General features: G+C 39.0%; 1 pseudogene across 1 annotated transcript in view; it reads right to left on the bottom strand.

Annotated features, from left to right (window-relative positions):
• Positions 1–23,273: 23,273 nt before the first annotated feature.
• The window catches only part of LOC308264150 (POU domain, class 5, transcription factor 1-like), a 57,533-nt pseudogene continuing 53,156 nt past the window's right edge, over positions 23,274–27,650 (bottom strand). The window contains exons 3-5 of the transcript in view: positions 25,155–25,261; positions 23,820–24,490; positions 23,274–23,417 (exon numbers count right to left, since the gene is read on the bottom strand). The product of the transcript in view is annotated as a POU domain, class 5, transcription factor 1-like (transcript). The remainder of the gene's footprint in view (positions 23,418–23,819; positions 24,491–25,154; positions 25,262–27,650) is intronic.

Here is a 27,650-nt window from a genome sequence, read left to right as displayed (position 1 = left end):
GGCTGGCTTCGAACCTGCGCGATCCTCCTGTCTCCGCCTTCCAAGTGCGGGGTTACAAGCCTGTGCCACCACGCCCGGCCTGAGGTTGGTTTCAATCCTGCAATCCTCCTGTCTCAGCCTCCCAAATACTGGGATTACAGGCATGCATCACCACGCTTGGCTAAGGAATACTTACTTAAAAAATGTACTGAACACCTACTATGTTAGAGGAGCTGTAGTGTTCTAATTATAATTATCATGAATGTAAAGATAATTAAGCTGTGCTTCTTGTCTTCAGGCAGTGTGTGTGTGTGTGTGTGTGTGTGTGTGTGTGTGTGTGTGGCAATGGGACTTAAACCCTTGGGCATTCTACCTCTGATCTATAATCCTGGTACTTTTTATATTTTGTTTTAAAACAGGCTCTTACTAAGTTGCAGAGGACCTCACTAAGTTGCTGAGGCTGGCTGCGAACCTGTGATCCTCCTGTCTCAGCCTCCCAAGTCCTGGATTACAGCTTTGCGCCACCACACCTGGCTAGCAGCTTACTTGTGAAGGGAAGGCTGGTGAAGTCTCTGTGGCCTGAGTCAGGTAAGAAATATTTGAGTTTTTAAAGAGTGTGTTTTTACTTTCAGGTTGAGTCATATCCTCCACTGGATTAATTGTTTTCTGGTGTTAGAATGTTTTTCCTCAGTATAGAGCAACTTCAGTTGGTTAGTGTTCAATCTTTTCCATTAGTTAGAATTCAACTAATAAGCCGGGCATGAGGCGTATGCTTGTAATCCCCGTGCTTGGGAGGCTGAGACAGGAGGATCACACAGGTTTGAAGCCAGCCTCAGCTACTTAGTGAGGCTCTCAGCAACTTAGTGAGACCCTGTTTCCAAATAAAATATAAAATGGGTCTGGGAGTATAGCCCGGAGATAGAAAACCTCTGGGTTCCATCCCCAGTACCACCAAAAAAAAAAAAAAAAAAAAAAGAATTTAACTAATATTTATTGCATTAGCTATCTTTGCTCCTACTTTTTATTGCATGGGTCTCAGCCATGCCAGATATGACAAAGAAGGAGATGCTCCATGTTTTCCCTTTTCCCTTTGATTGACTGTGAACACGTTATGTTTTGCTGAATTGGGCAGAGGTTTAGAGTGAACTCTGATTTGGAGTAAGAAAAATAAAACAAAGAACAGGCTCAAGGCTAGATTTGCCTGGACGACTGCTTCATGTCACTCTAATATCCTTTCCTTTAAAAGTATTTCCTGTCTCCCACAAGCAGTTAAATTCCCTCCGAAACAGATAAGATTTAGAAAGAAGAGCTATTCATGTGCTCTTAAGGCTTTTCCTGTTTAGAGTATCATTGTATTATGTATGAGAATTATACCAAAGTAAAAGCACATTTTCATTTTGGTATGTGAAGGCCGACTCATAAATATGAAGACTAGAGATTGGTCTGGTTTGCACTTTATGTGTTTTTGCAAAATTCCTACACTTAAATCATAGGGCTCTCTCTCTCTCTCTCTCTCTCTCTCTCTCTCTCTCTCTCTCTCTCTCTCTCTCTCTCTGTGTGTGTGTGTGTGTGTGTGTGTGTGTGTTGTGCATTTGAAGTTTATTTGCTTTTCTTCTGATCTTCATTTTTGCCATTGATATAGCCGAGGTGTACAAAGTAACTACTGAATTACAGATTAGGAAACGGAAACTCAAAGAGCTACCTAGAAGTAAGTAGGTAGCAGAATTAGCATTAAGTAGGTGCTTGTGTCCTTATCATCACTTCCTTCTTTCAGTAGTATCCTCCAAGCTTCATTTGGGGATCATGCCTTCCCCATATTCTGCCTGACAGGTTGGGACAGCACCATAGCTTCAGGCAGCCCTAAGACAATTATATCTCCATTTGTCTGGCCTAAGTGATGAGTTCAGAGTAGGCAAGCTACAGAGTCAGACCTGTTCAAAGGACCCCCAGACTTTGGGGGAAGAGTTTAGGAAATGCATCTTCTTTTTCTCTGGGATTGGTTTGGGGAGGAGCTGAAACTGCTTCCTATCACATGGAGTCTTGGATGAAAGCCACAAGAGCAGAAGGCAGTGTCAGATAAGGAGGAGAAGAGAATCCCTGAGTCTGCAATGCTGCTTGAGCACCCACAGCCGGCTGCACCTCCAAGCCAGCCTCACCTTTGGACCTTTGAAGCCCTTCTCTGCTCAAGCCGTTTGGGTTGGGTTCTCAGACCTAAATGGTTATGACTATGGAAATGAGCAGGTCATAGTTTCAGTTTTCAAGGACTCCAGTTTTTCATTTTGGAAAATGAATGAGCTCTTATCATCTGTTACTGCTGTAAAGTCATGGCTCCATCTTGATCCCTGAAGGTTGGTCCACAGAGCACGTCAAGAGGCACTGAGTGTTCTCTGGAGCCTGCCAACTTAGATTTACTCGTGGGTGTGGTGTTTCTTTATCCCCAGGAAATAGTGGGTATTCTCAAGGCTAAAAGAGACTAGGAAACATGTGTTGTAGTCCAAAATTTTGGTTCAGAAATGTTAGAATATCATCCTTTTAAATATTAATAAAAAACTTTGAAGAACTCAGTCAAAATTTGACATTAGGAGAGCCAGACTATATTTTTCTAGCCAGAAAATAATTTATGTATTAAATCCATATATTATTTTGTCATGAAATAACATATGTATATAAATGTAGCATATAAATATGGCAAATTCTATATAAAATCACATGTAAATGTAGTCTATATAGCCTATATAGTGTCTATATCAATACAGTATATAAATATAGCAAATATCATCCATAATCAATGTGATTCCAAATATAAAATAATCATATGGATGTGGTATGTGTTGTTGTAATGTTAAGGAAAAATAATACATATTACACACATATATCATATATGTGTTGTTGCCATTCCAGTTACTGTGTGGAGGAAAACAGTTTTATATTTCATAGATGTGTAGTAACTAGACTGATCGATACATTAAAAATGTGTAACATCCTCTAAACTGAAAAGGCTAGAATGATGAGAGGGTCCTTTTTTTTACACACTTTTCTCCTCTCAGAAGAAAACTAAACCTTTAAAGTTGCCAAAGTGGCCAGGTAGGTTTGCTGAGTGGTGGAGAGGAGCAAACTGCTGTTTTCTAGTCAAATTTGTTACATTGTAAGGATTTACTCTATTTGATTAAAAAAAAAAAAGATGTGAGTATCCTATCCAAATCCTTACAATAAACTAAATGTTTGGGAGTTTCTAGAGAATGATTACCCATGGTTCCATCAATGCACCAAGTATGTTATATTTCCATGGGTTTGCATATGCTGTTCTCCTAGTCTTCCCTTCTCCATCCCTACATGCCATTTTAGACATAGTTCAAGCACTTTGCTTACCTGGACTCCTCTTCTGGGTGTTTGATTCCCTCGTTCATGGTCCAAGCACTGTGCCAGGTGTTTTGCTGTAGAATCAGTCAAAATATATTGCACTATTTCTGCACTCTTCTGTTTCTGTCAGTAGACTTTGAAGACCTTGGTTTTAAGGACTTGCCTGACCCTGCAAGTACCAATATATGTTGGATGAACAAATATCATTAGCGGTCCCTTTTTGAGCAAACATTCTAACTATAGTTATCATGGTCATCCCTTTTGAACATATTGGGCAGGCAATTTATGCACACTGTAATTTATTATAATTTAATCTTTTGCCCTGAAAAGTATAGATTATTTCCCCCCTCCATTTTTTTTTTTAGATGAGAAAACTGAGACTCAGAGGGTTATAGGTTTCCCAAGATGTCACTATTACGTGATTGTGAAGGCATCCCGAATCTGTGCTTTCCTTCACAACATATCTCTAGTTTTGCTTGAAATAGTTATTTAATTAAAACAGTTCTAAAATGCTTCCTTTTAAACATTCCCCGAAGATTCCCTGGGGGGGCTCTGCTTCCTGCTTGATTTGTGCTACCTGCTTCCGTCTGCGAAATCAAATAAGCCACTTTGTGTAAGCTCCTTCCTCAGGAAATCTGGAAAACCAGTGCTGTTCTTTCTAGGAACACTAACAATTTTTCTCCATTTACTTCCTGGTCCTGCTCACCACTGATTTTCAGTTTAACCCATGGATGGGTCTGACTGTAGCTTGCCTACTCTGAACTCATCACTTAGGCTAGACAAATGGAGATATGGTTGTCTTAGGGCTGCCTGAAGCTATGGTGCTGTTCCAACTGGTCCTGCTCACTAACCACTGACTTTCAGTTTAACCCATTGTGTCTCAGGTTCCCTTGGCCTGGTCATCAGTGTGGTACACATACAAACGTTTTCATTGTCAGAAAATGCAAGTAGGAAACAGAAGCAGAATTTTGGAAAGGGAAGTTCAGAAAGAACTTGTTTCAGTAATCAAGGACAGATACATTTTTAAAGATTGTATGACTAATTTCAGTGCTTTGCTCTGTCAGGGCAGAGTTGGTTCACACCTGTTAGCCTCGCAGTGCACTTTACCCCAGTGATCAGCAAATACAGGTCAGTGAACTTGTCCTATACAAGGCTTTGATAAAGTTTTCACTGGTCCGAAGGGGAGCCAGGAAGAAAGGGACCTTGTTCTGCATACATCTGACAGTGTCACCTGCACAGCAATCTCTCTCCCTTCTCTCTTTCTCCATCTCTCTCATTGGTTCCCTTTTGGATAAGATTCTTTTTGTATTCTGAGATTATGACCTTTTACCTATTTTTTGACATGAAAATGTCCTTTCTGCTAAGAGATTATGGTGTGAGTAGTGCTTAGATTTTTCTCTAAAATGTTTCCATTGGAGAGGATGAAAAAGTCCACAAATCCCTATTGCATTCTCCTTGTTATCTCAACACATCTTACGGGCCTATGAAATTCCAGAGTCCTGGAATCATCTCTCCCTTTATTCCCTTGATATTTTTTAAGTCATAAAGTAGAAATTCTGCTTCCAAAGAGGGAAGACTTAATGTTTTCAGAATGGTTTCCTTTTCTGAATTCCTGCCTCAGCTGTCATCTTTACTTGTCATTAGCTATGTTAGATATGACACCTTCCATTATTACCTACAGATTTATGTCCTAGCTTTTGGAATGTAACTGCCCTTACCCATGGCAAGAAGCATTGTTTTCTTTCTAAGTATTGCTGGAATTTATAGAAAATAGTTGCTCAGTTATTTTAATAGCGATGTAGGGTCTGGAACTGTGGGCAGGTGCTAAAAACTAGTAAGATAATAATTGCAATAGATTTTTTTTTTTGGTGGTACTGGGGTTCCTGGAAGCCCTTCTACCTCCGGGCTACACTCCCAGACCTATTTTTACATTTTTATTTTGGAAACAGGGTCTCCTAAGCCAGAGCGCGCGGCTGGCTTCGAACCTGCGCGATCCTCCTGTCTCTGCCTACCAAGCGTGGGGATTACAAGCGTGTGCCACCACGCCCGGCGTAATAGATTTAAATTAGTATTTATTTCATAACTTCTAGATGCCAGCTACTATTTTAAATATTTTATATATAAATTATTTAATATTTATATATTTAAATATTATATTTAAATATTATATTTATATATTTTCAACATATATTTATATGTTTATAAATATTTATATATTTAATATTTATATATTTATATATTTAATATTTATATATTTATAAATATTTATATATATTTAAATATATATTTAAATATTTACACATAATTTAATTCTCCCACTAGCCAAAGAGACATTTTACAGCCATCTCTTCATTTTACAGGAAAGGAAACTGAGATAACCTGACTTAAGTGACCTGCTCAGAGTTGCATGGTTTTTACTTGACAATGGTGGGATTTGAATTTAGGTCTGCTTAGTGTGACTCTCTTCATAACTAACCACCATGCCACTGTGCCTCCTGCCGGAGCAACTCTGAGAACCACATCTGGAAAAGAATAATGATGGCAGCGTTTGCAATCATAACAACTAAAATTAGGAGGATCCCAGGGCTGCAGGTGTGCTAAGGGCCACATGTGTTATTCCATGCTCACAAAGACACCATGTGATTGGAGTTCCTATGATCCCCGCTTTACAGATGAGGAGAGTGAAGCACAGAGATCTTGTGGGGATTGCCCAAGACTTTAAAGTGGCAGAATCAAAATTCAAGCACAGCTTTGACTGCAAAACCCATGAGTGGTGATGGTGTGTTGGGGTGAGTGTAGGATTTGTGGTAGGAAAATTTGGCCCTCCCTGACACAGTTGAGGAGCAGGATATGAGTGTAAGATGCTTAGTAAACAGTATTGTGTTGCTTACCTGTGATTTGCTTTTAAATTTTTAAAAAGTTTTAATTTTTTTATTTTTTGCAGTAATAGGGATTGAACCCAGGAGCATTCTGCCTTCGTGCTATACCACTGACCCTATTTTTTGTTATTTTCTTTTATTTTGAAATAGGTCTCACTAACTTGCGGAGGGCCTCACTAAGTAGCTGAGGCTGGCTGTAAACTTGTGATCCTCCTGTCTCAGCCTCCCAAGTACTGGGATTACAAGTGTGCGCTACCGTGTCCGGCTACATGTGATTTATTAATGAACGTGTCAGAAGCTGAATCCACTCCTCTGGGCAACTTGGGAGATCCAAAATGTGAACTCACTGTCCTTCTACTTCAATTCCCCTGTTAGCATCCCACACTAGTGAACACCTCAGAAAGGCTTGGGCTCCTGAGCCTGAGAAACTCTAGGAGTATTTGAGCCGCTGATCACCTACGGCTGCAAAAAGAAAATCAAAGCTGACAAGCACTGTGCTCATTAGGAAGACGCTCAGTCTTATATGCTGCAAAAATATTGGGGAAAGATATTTATAGCTGACCTTTCAAGATTAATAATTCCAATGAAAGAGAAACTGTGGTATTCAAAACAATTAAAAAGAGTTCTGACTATGAAAGAAAATAATCATTTTCCTGTTTGTAGTATAGTATGTCGCACTTAAGAACTGAATAAAGTGCTTGTGCACACTTCAAAGAGAGGAGCCAATAATATAAAATTGGTTCAGTCGGCTTCTTTAAAGTTAGATGTGTGACATTCTTATGACTCCTAATTATTTTGATATATTTAAAATGTGTGCATTAATTTTGTAATTTGGGTAAGCAAAATTCCATAACAACCAGATAATAAGAAACTCAAAATGGGCTATTTTAAGCATATTAAAATCAAATGTTAAAGCTTTCATTATTTTAAATATTAGGAACTTAAAAGAGAAAAGAAAACAAGAAATTAATACATTCCTTTTTATTTAAAAATATGCTAAAGATTTTTAATTGACACATAATAATTGCACACATTCGTGGGGTCCAGAGCGATCTCTCAATGTGTATATATGATGTATTATGATCAGATCAGAATTACTGGAATATCCGTCACCTCTCATTTATTGTCTCTTTATGTTGGAAGCATCCAGAATCCTCTTGACTAGATATTTTGAAATATGCAATTAATTTTTTTAAACAATTTTTTATTGAACATAAATGGTATACATTTAAACTATATTTGGTGCCCTCTCCCCCCCGCCCCCGTTTTCCCTTCCCCCCTCCCACCAATGGTTGTCCAGGTTAACCATGTCTTATTCATAATTTTACATGTATTCAGATGTAGACCCTCATTAATCAATATCAGCCTTCCTCCTCTCCTATCTTTCCATTCAAACTTTGCTGATATTTCCCCTCCATTATCTGGAGTCCCACTGGTATCCTCTGTGTTTCCTAGTTTGGGCAATGCTCCGTTTTCTTAACCTTTGATCTTTCTTTATTCCTCCTTCAGATTCCACAACAGGCTAGTAACGAGATTCATGTCTAGAATTCATGAACCCGGTAAAAATCTTCATAGCTCATTTTATTGTCTTGGAAAAGAAAGAACTGGTAGACTCCATTTTGTCTCTAAGTTAATAAGTTCTCATTGACGCAGCTTTAGTACACTGCACTGTGCACATAAAAGATGCTATATTCTGAGTGCAAAAACTTACAACTTCTCTCGATGGGACTCCAGTTTCTGAGGTGGAGCAGAGATGCTGGAGGACCATGGGACCCACAGAAGTTATCATCAGGGGATCATTTGCTTAAGTGTTTCAAATGCCTGGTTTGTTGTTTTAGTGGGAATAAAAAGATTGTTATAGATTAAGCTGAAACACAACTGAAAGTAATTTTGTAAGCATACAAGATTTTCTTTTTCTTTTTTGCCTTACTGGGGATTGAGCCTAGGGGCATTCTACCTCCGAGCTACAATTCCAGCCCGATATTTATTCTTTATTTTGAAACAGGGTCTCACTAAGTTGTGAAGGGCTTCACTAAGTAGCTGAACCTGCATGATCCTCCTGTCTCATCCTCCCAAGTACTGGGATTACAAGCATGCGCCACCATGCCCAGCTTATGTATTTCTTGAGTAGAAATATATCATCCTTTCTTACTTAATATAATAAATTATTGTGAAAGGGTTAAAATTTATTTTTTATACTGGGGATGGAATCCAGGGGCTTCATATGAATTCAGTGTATCATGTAACTACATTACCAGTCCTCTTTCTTTTTCATTTTAAGACAGGGTCTTGTTAAGTTGCCCAGGCTGGTCTCAAATTTGTAATATTCCTACCTCCCTCCACCTCCCAAGTAGCTGGGATTACAGGCATTCATCGTCACTAAAAGGATTTTATTACAAAGATCACTACAGAAATATCCAAAAGTGATTTAGTTTTTTTGGGGGAAATACTGGGGATGACATCAGGAGCACTGTACCCCTGAGCTACACCTCCAGCCCTTTTTATTTTTTATTTTGAAGCAGGGTGTCACTGAATTGCAAAGGGTTTTGTTAAATTGCTGAGACTGGACTTGAACCTGTGATCTTCCTGCCTCAGCTTCCCAAGTACTAGGTTACATGAAATGAGCCACCACTCCCAACTATGTGTAGTCTTTAAAAGTCCTGTTCATATATTATAATCAGAATCATCTATTTTAGGTTCTCTAAAGATATTCAATGCTATTACATTTTTCCATTGTCATTTTTATGTCTTGATTTGGTTAGTTATTACTTATTTAGCCATTTCCTTATTTTTTGATAATTATGGTTTCATGTATTTATTTTGCTTTTCTGGGAATCTCAACTACACATTCTAGGTTTCAAAAATGTTTTGGTGTTTTTGTCCTTTAATTTTCATTGTATTTGTGTGTCCTGCCTTTCAATTTTAAAAATAAGGTCTCAATAATTGTGGTTCACAATGCAGGGACCTAAATATGCCTGCAGAATCTTTTCCTGTGGTGAGTTATTTCTTTAAGACAATTTTTTCCCTTTGCCTATTGTCTTTTTTTTTAACCATGTTCCCACCATGAACTCCTACTAATTATTTAATACCCAACCTCAATTTCTTTTCATTGAAGCTTTCATTGATATTCTCTAGTTTGTCACTCTGTCCTTTACATTCATTACTTATTTATAGCAGAAAGTACATTGTAGTACAATTATGTCTAATATCAAATATTTACTGCCTTACTATCATGTGTATTTTGTTAGGGGCAGGCTCTGAATGTATGTAGTGTTTTCGGGATATACATATATCCCCAATGTCACAGGACTTTTTTCACACATTTAATATTTATTACATGCATTGAGTGAATGTGTTAAATAAAAGGGCTTCCAAGGACCTTGATGAATGGAAGAAGAAATAAAGTTCTATGTTAGAGGAGTTCAAGAAGAGGTGAGACAAAGGGGGGCTGGAGGAGAAGGGGGAAGGGAAGGAAGGAAACCCATTTCTATTGAGCTTTGTTACGTATCAGGCCCTGTGCCAGGTACTTTATATATCTTATCTCATTTCACCTTGAGAACAACTCCCAAGTAGGTCCAATTGCTCTCAGACTGCATATTGCAGATAAAGAGATTAATGTTCATGGAGTTGAGTAATTATAGAAGTTCATTTTACTAGTGCCATTGCTGGAAGAGAGAGAGGGACAGAGAGAGAAGGGGCGTTTCATTGACACTCAAAAGAAAGGATGTGGATGGGTCATTTTGCAAAGGCAAATACACAAACAAGGATAGGACAAAACAGCAAGTGTTTATATGTTACCAAGTTGACCAACCTGGTTAATTTAGAGAGTTTAAATGGGGGTGAGGGATCGGTAGTCTGTATCTACGGTGTCACATGCTTTCTGAATCATTAAGTCCTCTCGCTGAGGAGAGGGAGTTAAGGTTCTGCTGCAGGGTGTGTCTGTATAAATAAGGGTTGTAACTCTGTTGGCCTGGGAAACTCCTGATACTCAAGGCAAATCATATTCTCAGTGTTGCTCTGTTACCAGGCCATTACGTTGGGCCCATAGGAATTAATTTATACTGTAGAGCGCTTTGGGGAATCCCCACTAGAGGGTTTTAATGAAACAAGAGAGGGTTGAACGAAGGAAAATAGTTCATGGGAAGAAAAATCAGCTGCTTGAAGGATGACATTATATTAGAGACATTTATAAAATAAAATTCAACTTTTAGGAATGGTGGTTGTGGGCATCTTTTCTATAAATTTCTTCTCTTTGTGTTTTTGGGTCCCTACTACCATCCCCACCAAGTCAATATCACAAACATGGACCTGCTGATGTCTGTCTATAGGCACCACTGGGTAGAATAAGAATGGCAGTCTCTGTTTTGTTTTGATTTTGGGGAGGGGTGCTTGGGATTGAGTCCAGGGGCATTCTACCTCCTAGCTACATCCTCCAACCCTTTTCATGTTCTGTTTTGAAACAGGATCTCTGGTTTGCTGAGACTCTTGCTACATTACTGAGGCTGTCCTCAAATCTGCAATCTACCTTTTTCAGCCTCTCAAGTGCTGGAATTACAGGCTTGTATCATCACGTTGAGCTATAGTTCCTGTTCTCAAATGGCTTATGCCTGCGAAAACAGGAAGTGGAGAGGAGGCAGTAAGAGAACTAATATTTATTTAGCATGTTCTATGTGCCATCTACTTATACCAAATATGTCACACAAGTAGATAAAAATTAAACACCACTTTCTTAATAGTTAGCATAAGAGTTAATTTAGGAAGGGGAGAGTCTTTAGGAAACATTGTTAGGTTACTTTATGGTGGGAAGTGACCCTGGGAGGACTGGTCTTGATTGGAGGATCCCACAGGAACTTAGCAGCCCCCCAAGAATGAAGTAAAACAACAGTCCTGTACTGCCAAACTGTGGTAGGAAGACATTGAGAAGAGGGGTTGCGAAAGCTCGGCAAAAGCAACCTGGAAAACCTGGAGAATTTTGGTTTCTAGAAGAGTCGGAGAGCTGATAAAAGAGACAGTCTACATCAGCACCATTTAGGTGGGAAAGTAGTTGCTTGCCTGCTGTGGCTCAGCTGGGGATGGCAGTGGTGAAAAGTAAAAATTTGGAGATTAAGTAAACAGTGAGAGGGTCAGTGTGGTGCCTCACATTGCTCTCATTTGAAATGGAATACAGATGTTCCAGATCTGACATATAGATCAAATATAGTCTCATCACATCAACCCAGGTATCAGAATTTCTACATCCTACACTCAAACTTCCCAAGCAAGGCAAGCTAGAAAAAGGAATTTTGATTTCTACCTAGGAGAAGCAACAGACATAATTTTAGACAGTCTTAAAATGTGTAAAATCTGTTCAGAAGATGCTGGGGGCTCACTACAAATCTATTTTTATTCCTTCCTTCCTGTGACGGGCCCCGCCCATCAGCCAATAAGTCCGAGAGCTAAGATGGCGCTGAGCGGAATTTCCCCAGAGCACTTAGGTGGTAAACAGCTTTCAGGAAGTGACGACAAGAGCATGAGATACACGGGAACACCGCATGCCATAGGGCAACAGCCAATGGACTGGCTGTTGCCATGAGTTGTGCACGTGAACAGTCTGCTGATTGGCTGTTGGGCTCTATATAAGGGGAAGATTTCTGGGGGGAGGGGATCTACGGGAGAATCTACGGGTGAAGATGAAGAAGATTTACGGGAAGAAGATTTACGGGAACTGTACAAGAACCTGGGGTAATAAAACTGCTTGAGGAAGATCGTGTAAGAGTCGTCACTGCGCACGACACCTTCCTTCCTTCCTTCCTTCCTTCCTTCCTTCCTTCCTTCCTTCCTTCCTTCCTTTTGTGGTACCAGGGGTTGAGCCCAGGGGCATTCTACCTTCAAGCTATATCCCAGCTCTATTTTTTATTCTTCATTTTAAAAACAGGTTCTCAGTAAGTTGTGGAGGGCCTCACTAAGTAGCTGAGGCTGGCTGCAAACTTGTAATCCTCCTGTCTCAGCCTCCCAAGAACTGGGACTACAAGCATGTACCATCATGCTCGATTCTATCTCTTCTTTTGTAATCACAGAGACCCATGGCAGTTAGTGCCCAGGGCCATAGCACTTGGTCACAATGGATGTGTGCTGACTGGATGACTGTTCTGGGAGTGCCATTCACACTGGCCCTGCTGTGAATGGCACTGCTGCATTTGTGCAGCCTGGAAGTCTTCAAAGTATCTCTTGCATTTACAATATTAAGAAAGCACTGAATGTCTACCACAATGCAGGTACTTTCCTACTATATGACAATGGAGAGGTCCAGAGCATGGAGTTTGGGGTCTAATTATAGTCTGGCTTGAATTTGACATCTGTCATTTATTACCTGAGACCAGAGACTAACTCTCAGGATCTTACTCTCTTTGCTCTAAAATGGAAGTACCACTACTTAACTGTATCATGCTTTTATGTGTGCCTGTGCCAGGTAAGCACATGGGGAATGGTAGCATTAATTATGCTTCACAAACATCTTCTCATTTAATTACCATTTCAGTTTTGTAATTTAGCTTGAACACGTAGGGAAACTGAGATTCAGAATAGATGAGACTTGCCCAAGATAAGACAGTGGAGATGTAACAAAGGATGATTCAATCTCAGACTTGGGAGCCTGTGCTCGTTTTGTACTGATATGTTGATTTTCTACCTATTTCCAAGGAGGAGTCTCCAATCTAAAGTTCTTTTCTTCCAAGCCTCTCCTCATGTCCAGCATAAATATTAATGCAGCTACCATCTGCCACCATGTAAAAACACTTGGTCAAATCTATTTTAGCAAATGAAGAAGATTGCTTTGTGTTTGGTTGAGTGTATGTGTGTTATACTTTCTTTTGAGTATCTAGTCCCTTTTTGCATCAGATTCTTGGTTACCTAGGAAACTAGCAAATAGCATTGGCAATTTAAAAAAATGAGTTGTAAGTTCAAAGTCATTGGAATGGGTGGTTGAATTTCAAGTGGTAACCTCTGTTTTGAAAGGAAAGTAACATAATTGTAATTTTTTATAAAAATAAAATTAAAGGTGGGAGAAAATTAAGAGGGCTTGAGGAGAGCTAGTGAGAAATATGCATCTTTAAGTTGTAGATATTTTTGCCTGTGGTTGGAAGCTAAGTAATCAATATCTTCATTTCAGACTGTATAATTTGCACATAATTCTTATTGCTCTGGGACATATTTTATGTGTTTTTAAATAGGAATAAGTCTCACATGCCATGTTATAGAAAACTTTTAGCCAGTAATGGTTCTAAGTTCCTTTCTGAAATGGCACTGCCTATAAACCTATGGCTTTTGCTTAAAGAAGCCTGGGATTAGTTCGTTGACTCAGAACTCTCACAGTGCACACTCACTATCATGGAAAAAAATCACTGAAATTAAAAAAAAATAAAAATTATTATTCAATTTTTTTCTGCCCCACTGAGTACAAGTCATGATGATAAGGCCAGGGAAGAAAGATCCAACCTGAAATGACACCAGTTTGGGGAACTAAAGTCCTCAAGTTGAACAATGTTTTCTGAGAATCTGAGGCTCCTATACACCAAGGCATATGTCATGAGTGCCAGCTTGAAAGGCTAGAGGGAAGGAATTTTTAAGATTCAGAATTAGTAGTGGAAGATCAGGTAGACTCAAAGGTTATGAACCTAAATTGGTACTCAGTGAATAAAAGGTCAAATGAACGGTGTTTGTGTTTTATTTTAAAGATGGCAGGTGATTTGAAACCTGAGCTGATCTGTCCATGTTAAAAGACACAGTTGGAGCAGCTATTTTCACAGAGCATGTGTTTTAATTTTTCATGTTCTATTCTTATCATTCATATTAACTATACAACTGTGGCTTTGGAAGACCATCTTCATTTGGGTTTCCTAATGGCAGAGTCTTAGACTATGGAGCCAAAGAGAGGTTATATAAAACAGATCAGGGCTGAGGTTGGAATGGAGAGCCAAGCATTGGCTGCTGAAATGCTGACTTAATTAAACTGGGCAGAGAAGTAAGTAATCAATTATGTGGTGGGAATTTATGATAACAAAACAGAGCAAGTAGAAAGAAATATAAGGTAGGAGGTACCTACCTGAGGTGCTGGATGTAGCCACAAAAATGGCTTCTAAAGTTCCTGCAGCCTGGTTCACAAGTTTCAGATGGAAAATTATTAAAGTTACTGAACCAGTTTTGGCTAACTGAAGCTTGACAGTGGGTGAGACCCTATGGGGGGGATAGAAGGAAGAGCACTTCAGTGGAGGCGTGCTCACAATGACCCCACATGGGAGATCTAGGAAACATGGCTGGCATGTTTCATAGATCTTTTTAGCCCATTTTCCTCAGCTATGTGTCACTAACCAACATTATGCTGTTCAAGCATCACTTTTTTGTTACTTCTGGGCCTTTTGGTTGAGCCCTTCCCTTAATAAGTACTGAAATTAAAAAAGCCAGCTGCAGTTGGGTGTGGTGGTGCACATTTGTAATCCTAGTACTTGGGAAGCTGAGACAGGAGGATCACATAGGTTTGAAGCCAGGCTCAGAAACTTAGTGAGACCCTTTTTCTAAATAAAAGATAAAAAATAAAAGAGGTCTGGGAGTGTAGCCCAGAGGTAGAAGGCCCCTGGATTTCATCCCCAACACCACACACACACACACACACACACACACACACACACACACACAGCCAGCTGTTGCCTGGCATGGTGGCCCATGCCTATTATTCTCATGCCTGGGAGGCTGAGACTGGTGGATGATAGATTCAAGGCCAGCCTTAGCAACTTAGTGAGGCCCTCAGCAACTTAGACCTTGTTTCAAAAAATAATAATAAACAAACAGAAAAGGGCTGGGGCTGTAGCTTGGAGGTAAAATGCCTCTGGGTTCAATCCCCAGCACAGCAAATAAACAAATGTATGAATAAATAAATAAGTAATAAAATAAATAAATAATAAGCCCATTGTTGTGATGCCACTGTGTAGGAAAACACCACATTAACATTGTTTTGAAGAGTCTCCCTTACACTCCTAATACATGTTATTCTCTGATGGATGGTGCAATCCCAAGACAAAGTAGCCACTTCCTGTTCTATACAGATATTCAGGCTGAAAAAACTGAAAGTCTTCTTAGAGAATGCCTACTGCAAGGCAGAGTATTTTTTAACCTGAAAGGGAGAGTGGCCGTGGCGTGCCATATACAGATGGAGCATGTGCTGAGGAAGGCAAGTGTGCAAGGAGCCACAAGTAGAGAAGGGAAGGTGAGATTTACCAAAACTAGTCCTGGGAGCAGGAGAGCATCCTGAGGGATATAGTGCAGGACCAGGGGTGGGTGCATTAGGAATGTGTAATAAGCACATTGCAGTCCACGCCAGAGAGACCAGGGAAAAAGAAACACAGGCTGGAGGGGACAGCAGTCAGACTCTGAGCACCATACCCAGAGGGAGTGTGTACAACTCTGCTGGTCAATAGTGAAGGCACAAGTGGTTCAAATACACATTCCAAGTACCTTATTTAATAGCTAACCAATATTTTAGTATATGTGATGCATTATCATCATGTCGTTTTTTAGAAATTATTGGCTCCAGCTGAAAATACTAGTAAGTTAGGGAAATACTTCAATTTGAATGGTTTTAACAGCCTCTTGTCCCCTAAATTAATAATTTCCAGACTAGATAATCTCTTCCAACTTGCAGCTACCTGGCTCCTTATTTTCCTTGTAGGAGTAAAGGAGCTTTAAGTACTTACTCATTACTTAAGAGAACTTTGATGCGATGAAATTGTATATAAATCTAGACACTTAAAAATACTTTCCACGTGCAGAAAGGCATAAATTTAATGACAAATTTATATAAGTAAATCTCTTTGTACACATTTGCTGATATATGAATATATAATGCTTTTAGAAATAAATAGAAATGGACTCAATTGCTTACACAGACATATAAATCCTTCACATTTGAAAAGCCTGAGCAAGGACACTGAAATATTCACAAAGGCTCCTTTCAACAGAGTTGACTTAAGACTTTCCCCTACATAGACTGTACTTCATTGTTCTGAGGATTAGAAAAATCTATGTCGTTGTCTCCTACAACAGGTGTGAAGGCTATTGCTCTGTTGGAGGGGAAGATACTTTCGAACCAGTTTAGAGTGAATGGTTGCTACATTCTAAATTTCCTTGAAGTGTTCAATTACTAGATTTAAAAAAGCAGACATGAATAGTCACCAAGTACATGGTTTCTAACATAGTTGCATATGACACCATCTGATAATGTAAAAGGATGGTAAGGAGACATAAAAAAAATCTATCTTTATTTGGTTATTTTAGTAGTACTGGGGATTAATGCCCAGGGGCATTCTACCTCTTAGCTATACCCCTAAACCCCTTTTTATTTTTAATTTTGAAACAGGATCTCTCTAAGTTGCTGAAGTTGGCCTCAAACCTGTTACCTTTCTGTGTCAGCCTCCCAAATGCTGGGATACAGGTGTGTGTCACCACATTCAATTAAAGATGTATTTTTGAATAAGTTGGAAAGGAGAGAATATCTCCAAAATGTGCTTTTCACTATTTTTGAGTGACTATGGAAATCCATAAAATATATTTATCTATATCTTTTTCCACTTAATAACTTTGTAAGTTATTTATTTGTTGCTCTATAGAATCTGTATTAGCTGGAAGGGAATCAGATGAAAAATTTTAGCTCCATTTTTCCAGGATAAATTATAGGTAGTTGTAGCATTCTTTGTGCATGTTAAAGGTCTGTCATAGAATAAAGGTCTTAGAAATGCAATTCTATGGGTAACAGGAATCCTGAGATGAATCAGAACTGATTGATACGAATTGTAGGGGGACATATGTGAGTGACTCGTGTGTAGTGATAGAGGAGTCATATAATTTGCTATTTGTCACCGTTTTTGGCAGTTGCTTTTGTGTATAATACTAAACAACAGAAGTGATACCAAGGAGACAGGAAAAACAAAAGTTGACCTTTGAAGGGTCAAGTTCAAAGAGTGCAGCTGACAGCCAGAAGAGTAAGATTATATTCTGTGTGGGTGGTGAGAGGTACACTAATCAATTCGATTGTAGTCACCATCAGAAAATATAAATGTATATCCAATTACCACATTGTCACCTTAAATACATTCAACCTTTGCTTGACAATTAAATAATTTGAATGAAAGAGTATGGAGGATTAGAATTAAAGAATAGTTCAGTGTTCACAGTAACAAGTACAAGAAATGTAAAAGAAGGAGAGAGATTGAAAGTTGGTCATATTCCTAGACCTAAGGCTTTGCACTTCTAAACAGTGGTTATCTCTTTCTGATATTCCCCTTAGAGATGAGGCATTCTAGTTTTGGATAGTTATAATTTTCTAAAAGTATCCTTTGTATATTGAACATGACTTCTTCATTTTAATTTTATGCATTGGTACCAAATACCTCAAAATTCCTTCTTGTCATAAATATTTAGGACCTGCTACATGTAGGCACTGTTGTGGGTACTTGTACTAAGTTTGGATATAGTGTGTCCTCAAGGGTTCATGTGTTGGAGGCTTGGTCTCCAGCATGGTGATGTGAGTGGGGTGGGACCTTTGAAAGGCAGGGATTAGTCTAAAGTAATTAGGTCAAGTAGGGTGCTGCTTTCAGAAGGAATTAATTAATACTAGTCTTATGAATAATTTAGTTTTGTTAAGAGTGAGTTATGGAAAATCAAGACCATCTGTGGTGATATTTCATTTTTAATCTCTTATTTTAGTAATTGGGTCAACTCTTTCTTTTGGTTAGGTTGGTTAAAGGTTTATTGATCTTATTTATCGTCTCAAAAAACCCAACCTTTTTTTTATTCTTTTGTGTATGCTTATTGAGGCACAATTAACCACAGCCAAGTTATAGAACTAACCTAGGTGTCCATCAACAGATGAATGGATAACAAAAATGTGTCATATAAGCCAGTTGTGGTGGCGTATGCTTGTAATCTCTGTGCTTGGGAGGTGGAGACAGGAGGATTGTGCAGATTCGAAGCCAGCCACGCTAAGAGACCCTATTTCCCCCCCCCAAAAAAAATAGGTCTGGGAGTGTAGCCCGGGGGTAGAAGGGCTTTCAGGAACTCCAGTACCAATGCCCTCCCCCCAAAAATGTGTCATATATACACAATGAAAGTTTACTCAGCCAAGAAGAACAGCAAAATTATGTCACTTACAGAAAAATAAAGTGAATTAGAGTATATTATGCTGTCTCAGTCAACATTTTTACTGATATAATGCAAATCAACTGACCATATATCTTAGAGGAAAGAAAATTTATTTGCTGTATTTTTGGAGATTCTGGGTTCAGTCCAAGTGAGGCTAGGGTCTGAAGCTCAAAGAATGGTGTCAGGAAGTGGAGCCAGGGAGAGAGCAAGGCTCTGTTCTCATAATGGAGACTGGATGTGATGGGGTTGTATATCAATCTAGACACTTAAAAATATTTTCCAAATGCAGAAAGGAAAGGGGAGGAGAGAAGCATAGAGTCTTCAAGGCCACATCCCCAGGACCTTTGCTTAGCAACCAAACCCTGCTTCCAACACTGCAACTTTGTTTTCATGAGGGCTGGTGGGGGCATTCTAAATTCAGACCATTACATATGCTAAGTGAGATCAGCCAGTCAGAAAGTCAAGGGCTGAATGTTTTCTCCTAAATGTGGAAGCTAGAGAGGAAATGGGAAACAAAATGAACTTTAGATATTTGAGGAGAGAAATCAGTAGAATAGTAGAAGGGAATAGAGGAGAGGTTGGGGAGTGGAAAAGGAAGAACTGATGACAGATACAATTCAAGTTATGCTGTTCTTAGGTATGAAGGTATCACTACCAGCCTCACTAATATGTACAAGGAGGAGTTCGTAGTGGGGTGGGGTGTGACCTGAAGGTAGACATACCAAGACTTGTGTGAATGTCGGTTTGAACCTCACTATGATATGTAATTAAAATACACCAATATATATATATATATATATATATATATATATATATATATATATAATCTGGAGGAGTGGCCCCTCCCCACTCTTTGGCTTCCTGTCTCACCATGTGACTTCACCCTTTTACATGTGGTCCCATCATTTAGTATAACAACAAACCTGATCAACATTCCATTAGGAAAATGGGCAAAGAGCGTGGAAAAGCACTTCACAGGAGAAAAAGTCAATTGCATGAGAGAAAGCTCAACCACACCAGTAATCAAATTCTTAAACACATAAAATAACACTGAGAAAAGTGTCAGAGTGGTTAGGAAAAGAAACATCAGGGCTAGAATTGCTGAGTTTGTGGACATCTCTCTAAAACTGACTAGCTGGCTAACATTGGTCAAGTTACTTAATCTTTTCTTGATTCAGTTTCCTCATCAATAAATGGGGACCCATAAAAGACCTCAGACAAAGGAGTGAGCAATGGAGGAGGTTTTGGGGAGGGAAGAAGGGAGAAGGAGATATAACAAAAGCAAAAGTTTAAATAATGCTATGTATATATGTGAAATTATCAATACCAAACTCAATGATATATATATATATATATATATATGGAGAGAGAGAGAGAGAGAGAGAGAGAGAGAGAGAGAGAGAGAGAGAGAGAGAGAGAGAGAGAGAGAGACAGGACCCAGAGGGAAACACCAAAATATTTTTTTATTTATCTCTTATTCTGTGGACTGCCTCTTTTTTGTTATTGGTGTATTATACATCTTAATGGGGTACAAGATGGTAGAGGCATACATGCACACATCACTCATTTAGTCTTTCCCCAATTTCCTCCCCCTACCCTCCTTCTTATGTTTGGCTTAGGGATTGACTTTGAGATGTTTGTGAATTTGCATCATGTACATTAGGGAATTTCCCTCTTTGCCCTCCCATCCCCCTCAGTTAGGTTGCTTTATTTGCTCATCTGTAGATTCTCTGTCATCATCTAGAGTTCCTCCTGTGACCCATTTTCTCCCTAGCTTTGGCATATTAGAGAGGGCATCTGATTTTTTTTTACTTTTTGTGCCTTACTAATCTTACTTAGCATAATATTCTCCAGTTCCATCCATTTCCCTGTAAATGATGTAATTTTATTCTTCTTTATGGCTGTGTAAAATGATTTTGTGTACATATCCCATAGTTTTGTAATCCATTCATCTGCTGATGGACATCTTGGCTGGTTCCATAGTTTAGCAATGGTAAATTGTGTATCTTTGAACATAAATATGGATGCATTAGTTCGGTATTTTGGTTTCTCTTTTATAGGGTAGATACTCAGAAGTGGTATTGCTGTATCACATGGTATGTACATTCCCATTCTTCTGAGGATCCTTCATACTGTTTTCCAAAGTTGTTGCACTAATTTGCAATCCCACCAATAATATATTAGAATTCCCACTTCTCCATATCCTCACCAGAATTTTTTGCTGTTTGTGTTTCTAATGATTGTGATTCTAGTTGGAGTTAGGTTAAAATCTCAAGGAAGTTTTGATTTGCATCTCTCTAATTGCTAGTGATATTGAGAATTTTTTATACAGTTATTGGCCATTTGAATTTCTCCTTTTGTGAAGCATCTATTTAGTTCACTTTTCCATTTTTTGATTGGGCTATATGTTTTCTTAGTGTTGAGTTTCTTGAGTTCTCTATATCCTCTAGATATTAGTCCTTTATCAAAGGAATAGCTGGCAAAAAGTTTCTCCATTCTATAGACTCTCTGTTGAGATTCTTGATAATTTCCTTTGTTTTACAGAAGCTCTTCAGTTTAAAACAACCCCACATATTGATCCACCTTTTAGTTTCTTGTGCCTTTAGGGTCTTGTTGAGAAAGATTTTACTTGTGCCTATGTATTGTAGTGTTGGACCTATGCCCCCTTCAAGATGCTGCAAGGTCTTTGGTCTAATTTCCAAGTCTTTTGTTTTGAATTGATTCTTGTGCAAGGTGAGAAAGTGGGGTTTATTTCTATTTTTCTGCATATGGCTAACCAGTTTTGCCAACACCATTTGTCGAAGAGGCTTTTTTCCAGTGTATGTTTTTGTTCTCTGTCAAAAATCAATTGGCTGTAAATATAGAGATTTGTTTGAGTCTTCTATTCTGCTCCATTGGTCTGTGTATCTGTTTTTATGCCAGTATGATGCTGTTTTTATTTCTATGGCTTCATAGTATAGTTTGAAGTCAGATATTGTGATGCTTCCTGAATGGTTTTTATTGCTGAGAACTATGTTGGCTGGCTAATCTGTCTTGTTTCAAATGAAATTAAGGACTAATTTTTTTTTATGTATGTGAGGAATGACCTTGATAATTTAATGAGTATTGTGTTAAATCTGTAGATCACTTTTGAAAAAAATGATCATTTTGATGATGTTTATTCCACATATCCAAGACCATGGAAGATTTTTCCATCTTCTAAGGTCATCTTCAATTTCTTTTTATTTCAATGTTTTATATTCTTTTGTAGAGGTCTTTTACTTCCTTGATTAGGTTTATTCCTAAATATTTTGTTTTTTTGTGGTATATCCTGAGTGAAAGTGTTTTCTGGATTTCTTTTTCAGTGGATTTATGGCTGTCATTCAGGAATCTTCTGATTTAAGATTAACTTTGTATCCAGACACTTTTCTGAATTTGTTGATCAGTTTTATAAGTCTTTAAGTTGAGTTTGTTGGGTCCTCTTGGTATCATGTCATCTGCATATAGTGATAATTTTAGTTCTTCCTTGTATTCCTTTGATTTCCTTTTCCTGCCTTATTGCTCTGGCTAGAGCCTCAAGTACCATATTGAAAAGAAATGGTGATAATGAACATCCTTGTCTTGTTCCTGTTTTTAGGGGGAATTCTCACAGTTTTTCCCCACTTAATATGATGTTGGCTGTGGGCCTATTCTGTATTGCCTTTATAATAGTGAGGTATGTTCTTTCGATTCCAATTCTCTGCAGTGCTTTTAGCATAAATGGGTGTTGAATATTGGCAAATGCTTTTTCAGTATCTATTGAAATGATCATGCAATTTTTGTCTTTGGTTCTGCTTATGTGATGAATTATATAGATTGATTTTTGTATGTTGAACTAGCCTTGCATCCCTACTTGGTCATGGTATATAATTTTCTTGATGTGTTTTTGAGTGTGCATTGCTACTATTTTGTTCAGCAGTTTTGCATCTAAGTTTATAAGTAATATAGGCCTGTAGTTCTATTTCCTTGAGCTGTCTTTATTTGGTTTTAGTATTAATGTGATGTTGGTTTTATAGAATGTATTTGGGAGAGCCCCATTTATTTTTATTTCACAAAATAAATTGAAGAGTATTGGGATTAGATTTTCTATAAAGGTTTTATTTATTTATTTATTTATTTATTTATTTATTTATTTATTTATTGGTGGTATTGGGGTTCCTGGAAACCCTTTTACCTCCGGGCTACACTCCCAGACCTATTTTTATACTTTTTTTATTTGGAAACAGGGTCTCTTAAGCCAGTGCACCTGGCTTTAAACCTGTGTGATCCTCCTGTCTCCACCTCCCAAGCGCAGGGATTACAAGCATGTGCCACCATACCTAGCTCTATAAAGGTTTTATAAAATTCATTTGGGAAACCATCAGGTCCTAGGCTTTTCTTTGATGGTAGGCTCTTTATTGCTGCTTCAGTCTCTTTAATTGCTATTGGTTGGTTTAAATTTTCTATATTCTCTTGACTCAGTTTAGGAAGGTTATATTCATCTAGAAGGTTGTCATTTTCTTCCAGACTTTCTAATTTGTTGGAGTATAGTTTTGCAAAGTAGTTTCTGATAATCCTCTGGATTAGCATTGTCCATGGTAATATCTCCTTTTTTACCTCTTATCTTCATAATTTGAATTGAATCTCTTTTGTTATTGTGTCCCAGGTTTCTTTATTCAAAAACAAAGTATTGAGCAATGTGAGGATTAAAATCAAGAGCATCATTAGCCTCACCTCCTTCCAACCAGTCCCCTAAAACTGTCTCCACCCTTTGTGCTTTCAATTCCTTCCTCAGTAAATGAAGACCTTCACCTCAGAAGCCTTGGCACAGGCTCCAATCTCCCCTCCCAAGTCCCCTCCTCCATCCCTGGGAAGGGCCACCACTTTAGTTTAGGGACAAGGAGAGCCCAGAGTAGTGACAGGGACCAGAAGTAAGGTGCTACCCTCAGGGAAAGGGACCTAGGGGTAGAGCGAGGTAAAATGGCGCCTGGGGCACCAAAATGGGGCCCTGGGGCCAGAGGAAAGGGTACAGGTCTGCCGAAGCCAGCCAGCAAAAGTACGGGTTCCGAAGAGAGGAGTGAGGATTAAAGAATTTAATTCAAAGAATTCAATTCAAGCATGGGAGGATCGCCAGTCTACTCCTGGGTCGATATCTCTACTGACTGATCCTGGGTTTATTTCTCTTGTGGTATTTATACAGTTTCTCACTTCATGTTACACCAGAATACAATAATGACAATCCAAAGTACATACATCACAGGCAGGTCAATCAATACCCTCATGCCATCATGAACAACACAAACCTAATCTTCTCTCAGACCTTAATTACTTTGAACCCTCCATGACCCTAAACCTTGTTGACTCTAGGCGAAGGAAATTCAGTCAGAAGTATTCTTTTAGTAAAGATAAGGGGAAAACCTTAATGGCTCCCCACACAGATCTTCTTGGGAAGGTGACCCCACTGGCTCAAAACCCTCTGGCTGGGAATAGTTACTGCTTGATTGTTTGCCCTTCTGGCGCCAGTTACAGAACCACACTCAGACTGCATCCTTCTCGAGTCTGAGCTCCTGGGCGATGTCATTGATCTGCTGCAGCATGGGCTTTGGGCACTGCAGGAGCAAGGCCTTCAGATTGCCTTTTACTCAGTTTTTGATGCTTGTCTGCTTTCTCTTCTGGGCCCTGCATGAGGTTCTCCGTTTTGCATATCTCCTGGAGGTTCTCATTGTTGTCCGCTTCCTCCACCCACCTCTGCATCAGCGGTTGTAGCTTACACATGTTCTTGAAGCTCAGCTGCAGAGCTTCAAACCTACCCAAAGAGAACCCCCAGGGTAAGCCCCACATCAGCCTGGGTGTACCCCAGGGCGAGCCTCTTCTGCTTCAACACCTTGGCAAATTCCTCAAGTTATTTCTGTAGAGCTTCAATGTCCTGGTACTCCTCAGACTTCCACTCTGGCTTCTTCTCCTTCTTCAAGGGAAGAGGATTGGCAGCACAGGGCTCCAGGGAGGCTCCCTCAGAACTGCTGCTCTCTACCCTGGCTACCACCTCACCCTTGAGCTGAGAGCTTTCTTGGCAGCCTTGGGGCACCAGGCCCATTCCAACTGGAGGTCTGCAGCAAGGCACCCATCTTCAGAACTCCTATGGTGAGGTGCACGGGGAAATCCCCCATACCTCCCTGTCTGACCCAACCACCGGCCCAATTCCCTGCTCACTGGGAGAGCCTGGGAAGCTAAACCAGCTCCGATGGTCAACCAAGCCTGGCTCAGGCCCTTTAGGCCCATTGCTCCACCACTCGCAGGGGCGAGAAGGTGAAATCTGAAGCCAGATAGCTGGCCATGGGGAAGAAGCACACCCCGAAGCTGGGGCCCTGAAGATGAGTTCTCTCTCTCTCTCTCTCTCTCTCTCTCTCTCTCTCTCTCTCTCTCTCTCTCTCTCGTTAAGTTGGCTAGTGGTTTATCTATTTTGTTAATATTTTTGAGAAACCAGCTTTTGCTTTTGTTGATTTTCTGTATTTTTTTTAATTCTCTACTTCATTTATTTCTGCTCTGCTTTTAATAATTTCCTGTGTTCTACTGACTTTTGGATTAGACTGTTTCTATTTTTCAAGGGAATTGATGTATGTCATTAGGTAGTTTATTTGGTGATTTTCTGTTCTTATTTGGGCACTCAGTGCTATGAATTTTCCTATTAATACTGCCTTCAACATGCCCCAGAGGGTTTGTTATATCTCTAATTTCACTTGTTTCCAGGAATTTCTTGATTTCACCCATTACTTCTTACTTACTTCTTCCATGACCCATTCTTCATTCATCAATGTGATGTTCGGTCTCCACATGTTTATGTAGCTTCTCTGGGTCTTCTTGTAGTTGCTTTCTAGTTTCTATTGGTCTGAAAAGACACAGGGAAGTATGTCACATTTTTTGAATTTTCTAGTACTCATTTTGTGGCCCAGGATGTGGTCTTCTTTGGAGACAGTTCCATGAGCAGCTGAGATAAAGGTGAACTCTTTTGTAGTTGGGTGGAATATTCTATATCTGTCTAATAAGTCCATTTGATTTATTGTTTTTTAGGTTTGGTGCATTTTTACTGACCTTTTGTCTAAAAGATTGGTCCAGCTATGTGAGAGGGGTGTTGACTCTCTCATTATTGTTGTATTGGGATTTATGTATGACTTAATATCACAAATTATTTATTTTATGAAAGTAGCTATACCTTTGGAGCATAATTGTTGACTATCATTATTTCCTCTTGCTAGATTGCTCCTTTTCTCAGTAAAATATTACCTGCTTTGTCTTTTCTGATAGCTTGGGCTTGAAGTCTAACTTGTCTGATATTATAGTTGCTACTCTTGCTTGTCTTCAAGTTCTGTTGGCATAGATTACCTTGCTCTAGACCTTCACCTTTAGTTCATTACTATCTTTACTTGTAAGGTGTGTTTCTTGCAGGCAGCAAATAAATGGATTCTGATTTTTATTCTATTTTGTCACCTTATGTTTTTTATTGGGGAATTGTTTAATTCTTCAATAAATTGCCATTTATGTTCAGCATGATTATTGAAAGATTTTTAATTCCTAACATTTTTTAGTTTTAACTTATGTTTGAGGTAGTGTTTGTTCTTCTTTGCTTAGTTGTTTGTTTGATGGAAATTCTTTCTTTGGTTCTAGCATGTATTACTTATTTCTTTTGTGCAGTGCTTGATGGAAATTCTGTTTCTCTGATTCTGGCATGTATTACTTATTTCTTCTTTGCAGTTAATCTCAAGTATTTTCTCTAGTGTTGGCTTTGAAGATATAAATTACGTCAGGTTCTGTTTGTTGTGGGAGTTTTTATTTCTCCATCAAATTTGAGAGATAGTTTTGCTGGGTAGGAAATTTTGATCTGCAAGTTGTTTTCTTTCAGAGTTTGAAATATGTTACTCCAGGCCCTTATGGCTTTCCTGACTTGTTTTGGGAAATCTGAAGGGATTCTAGGTGGTTTGCCTCTGAATGTCACTTGGTCTTTTGTATAGTAGAGATTAGAGATAGAGAATATGTAGTAGGATTATAGTAACCGATGTAGTGTATTTAGTATAGTGTTATGAAGTGGGTTTAATATAAAACAAAGAAGAGAAAAGAAATAAAAATAGAAGTGATATATATAAGGAAAGAGGCTTGTGGAAGGGACTATGTATAAGGAAAGAGGCTTGTGGAAAGGGTCGGGAAGAGAACAAACAAACAAGCATACACACACACACACACACACACACACACACATACACACACACAAAAAAAAACCCCACCAAAATTAAAAACAACCTCCCCCAAAACAACAACAAAATAATGCAACCCTATAAATATATGAATACTCAGCAGACTTGGCCTCTGCAGTCTCTTTTTCAAATGCTGAGTGTCACTGGCACCTTTCTTGCTGAAAACTTGGTTCTCTGAGTCTCTCTCAGTCTATGCAGATGGCCAGTATTAATAGAGCAGGATCTAGTGTTATGCGTAGTTGTTTCTCCACAATTTCCACCAATGCGGAGCCCAGGTCTTTGCTGTGTCTAACAACAGACTCCATCTGCCCATTGTCAGGTTGAACTGCAAAGTCTCAGACCCAGCGAGCTTATTGCAGCTGTAAGAGTCCCTCTAGGTGCCTCACTGGGCTTTCTCCCACAGGGATGGTGGGATATGGTGTTGTTAAATGCCACTCTGAATCTCTGGAGGGCAAGGTCAGTTTGGCCGTCAGTGCTACAAGTTGTAGCCGGTATTTACAGGAGGAATGGATGGTTTACAATTACAATGAGATGCAGCCACTTACTTTCTTTCAAGTCATTGGCTTTTTTCCTGTGGGTCTCTGGCAGTCCAGTACAGTGAGTCAAGATGGTGCTGCCACAGCAATTGGAGGCAGGTGTGGACCTTTTCTGCTCTCGTCTGCCTTCTAGCTTTTTTTTTTTCTGCTGCCATTCACTTGTGCTCATTTTAAATTTATGCTGTTTTTTTTTTCTTTTGTCAGAATGCTGTTTTTCATGGCAATAGGGACTTAGTGTCAGCAGGACTGATGTGTACTGCTTGCCTTGGTCTCCATCTTCCTGAAAGTCTTCTCCTTACCAAATGTTGTGTACATATGTGTACCTATATGCTTATACCTCAGTATGATGTATAATTATAATGCACCAATTAAAGCATATTGAAAAAGGGAGTCATACTAGTACTCAACTCATAAAGTTGTTTTGTATATTAAGGGGATGTTAATATAGGTAAATAACTTAGAAAAATTTATAGCATATAATAATT

This window comes from Muscardinus avellanarius (assembly GCF_963383645.1).
Source record: "Muscardinus avellanarius genome assembly, chromosome: 6".
NCBI classification, from domain to species: domain Eukaryota; kingdom Metazoa; phylum Chordata; class Mammalia; order Rodentia; family Gliridae; genus Muscardinus; species Muscardinus avellanarius.
This window is presented reverse-complemented; position numbering and strand designations above follow the sequence as displayed.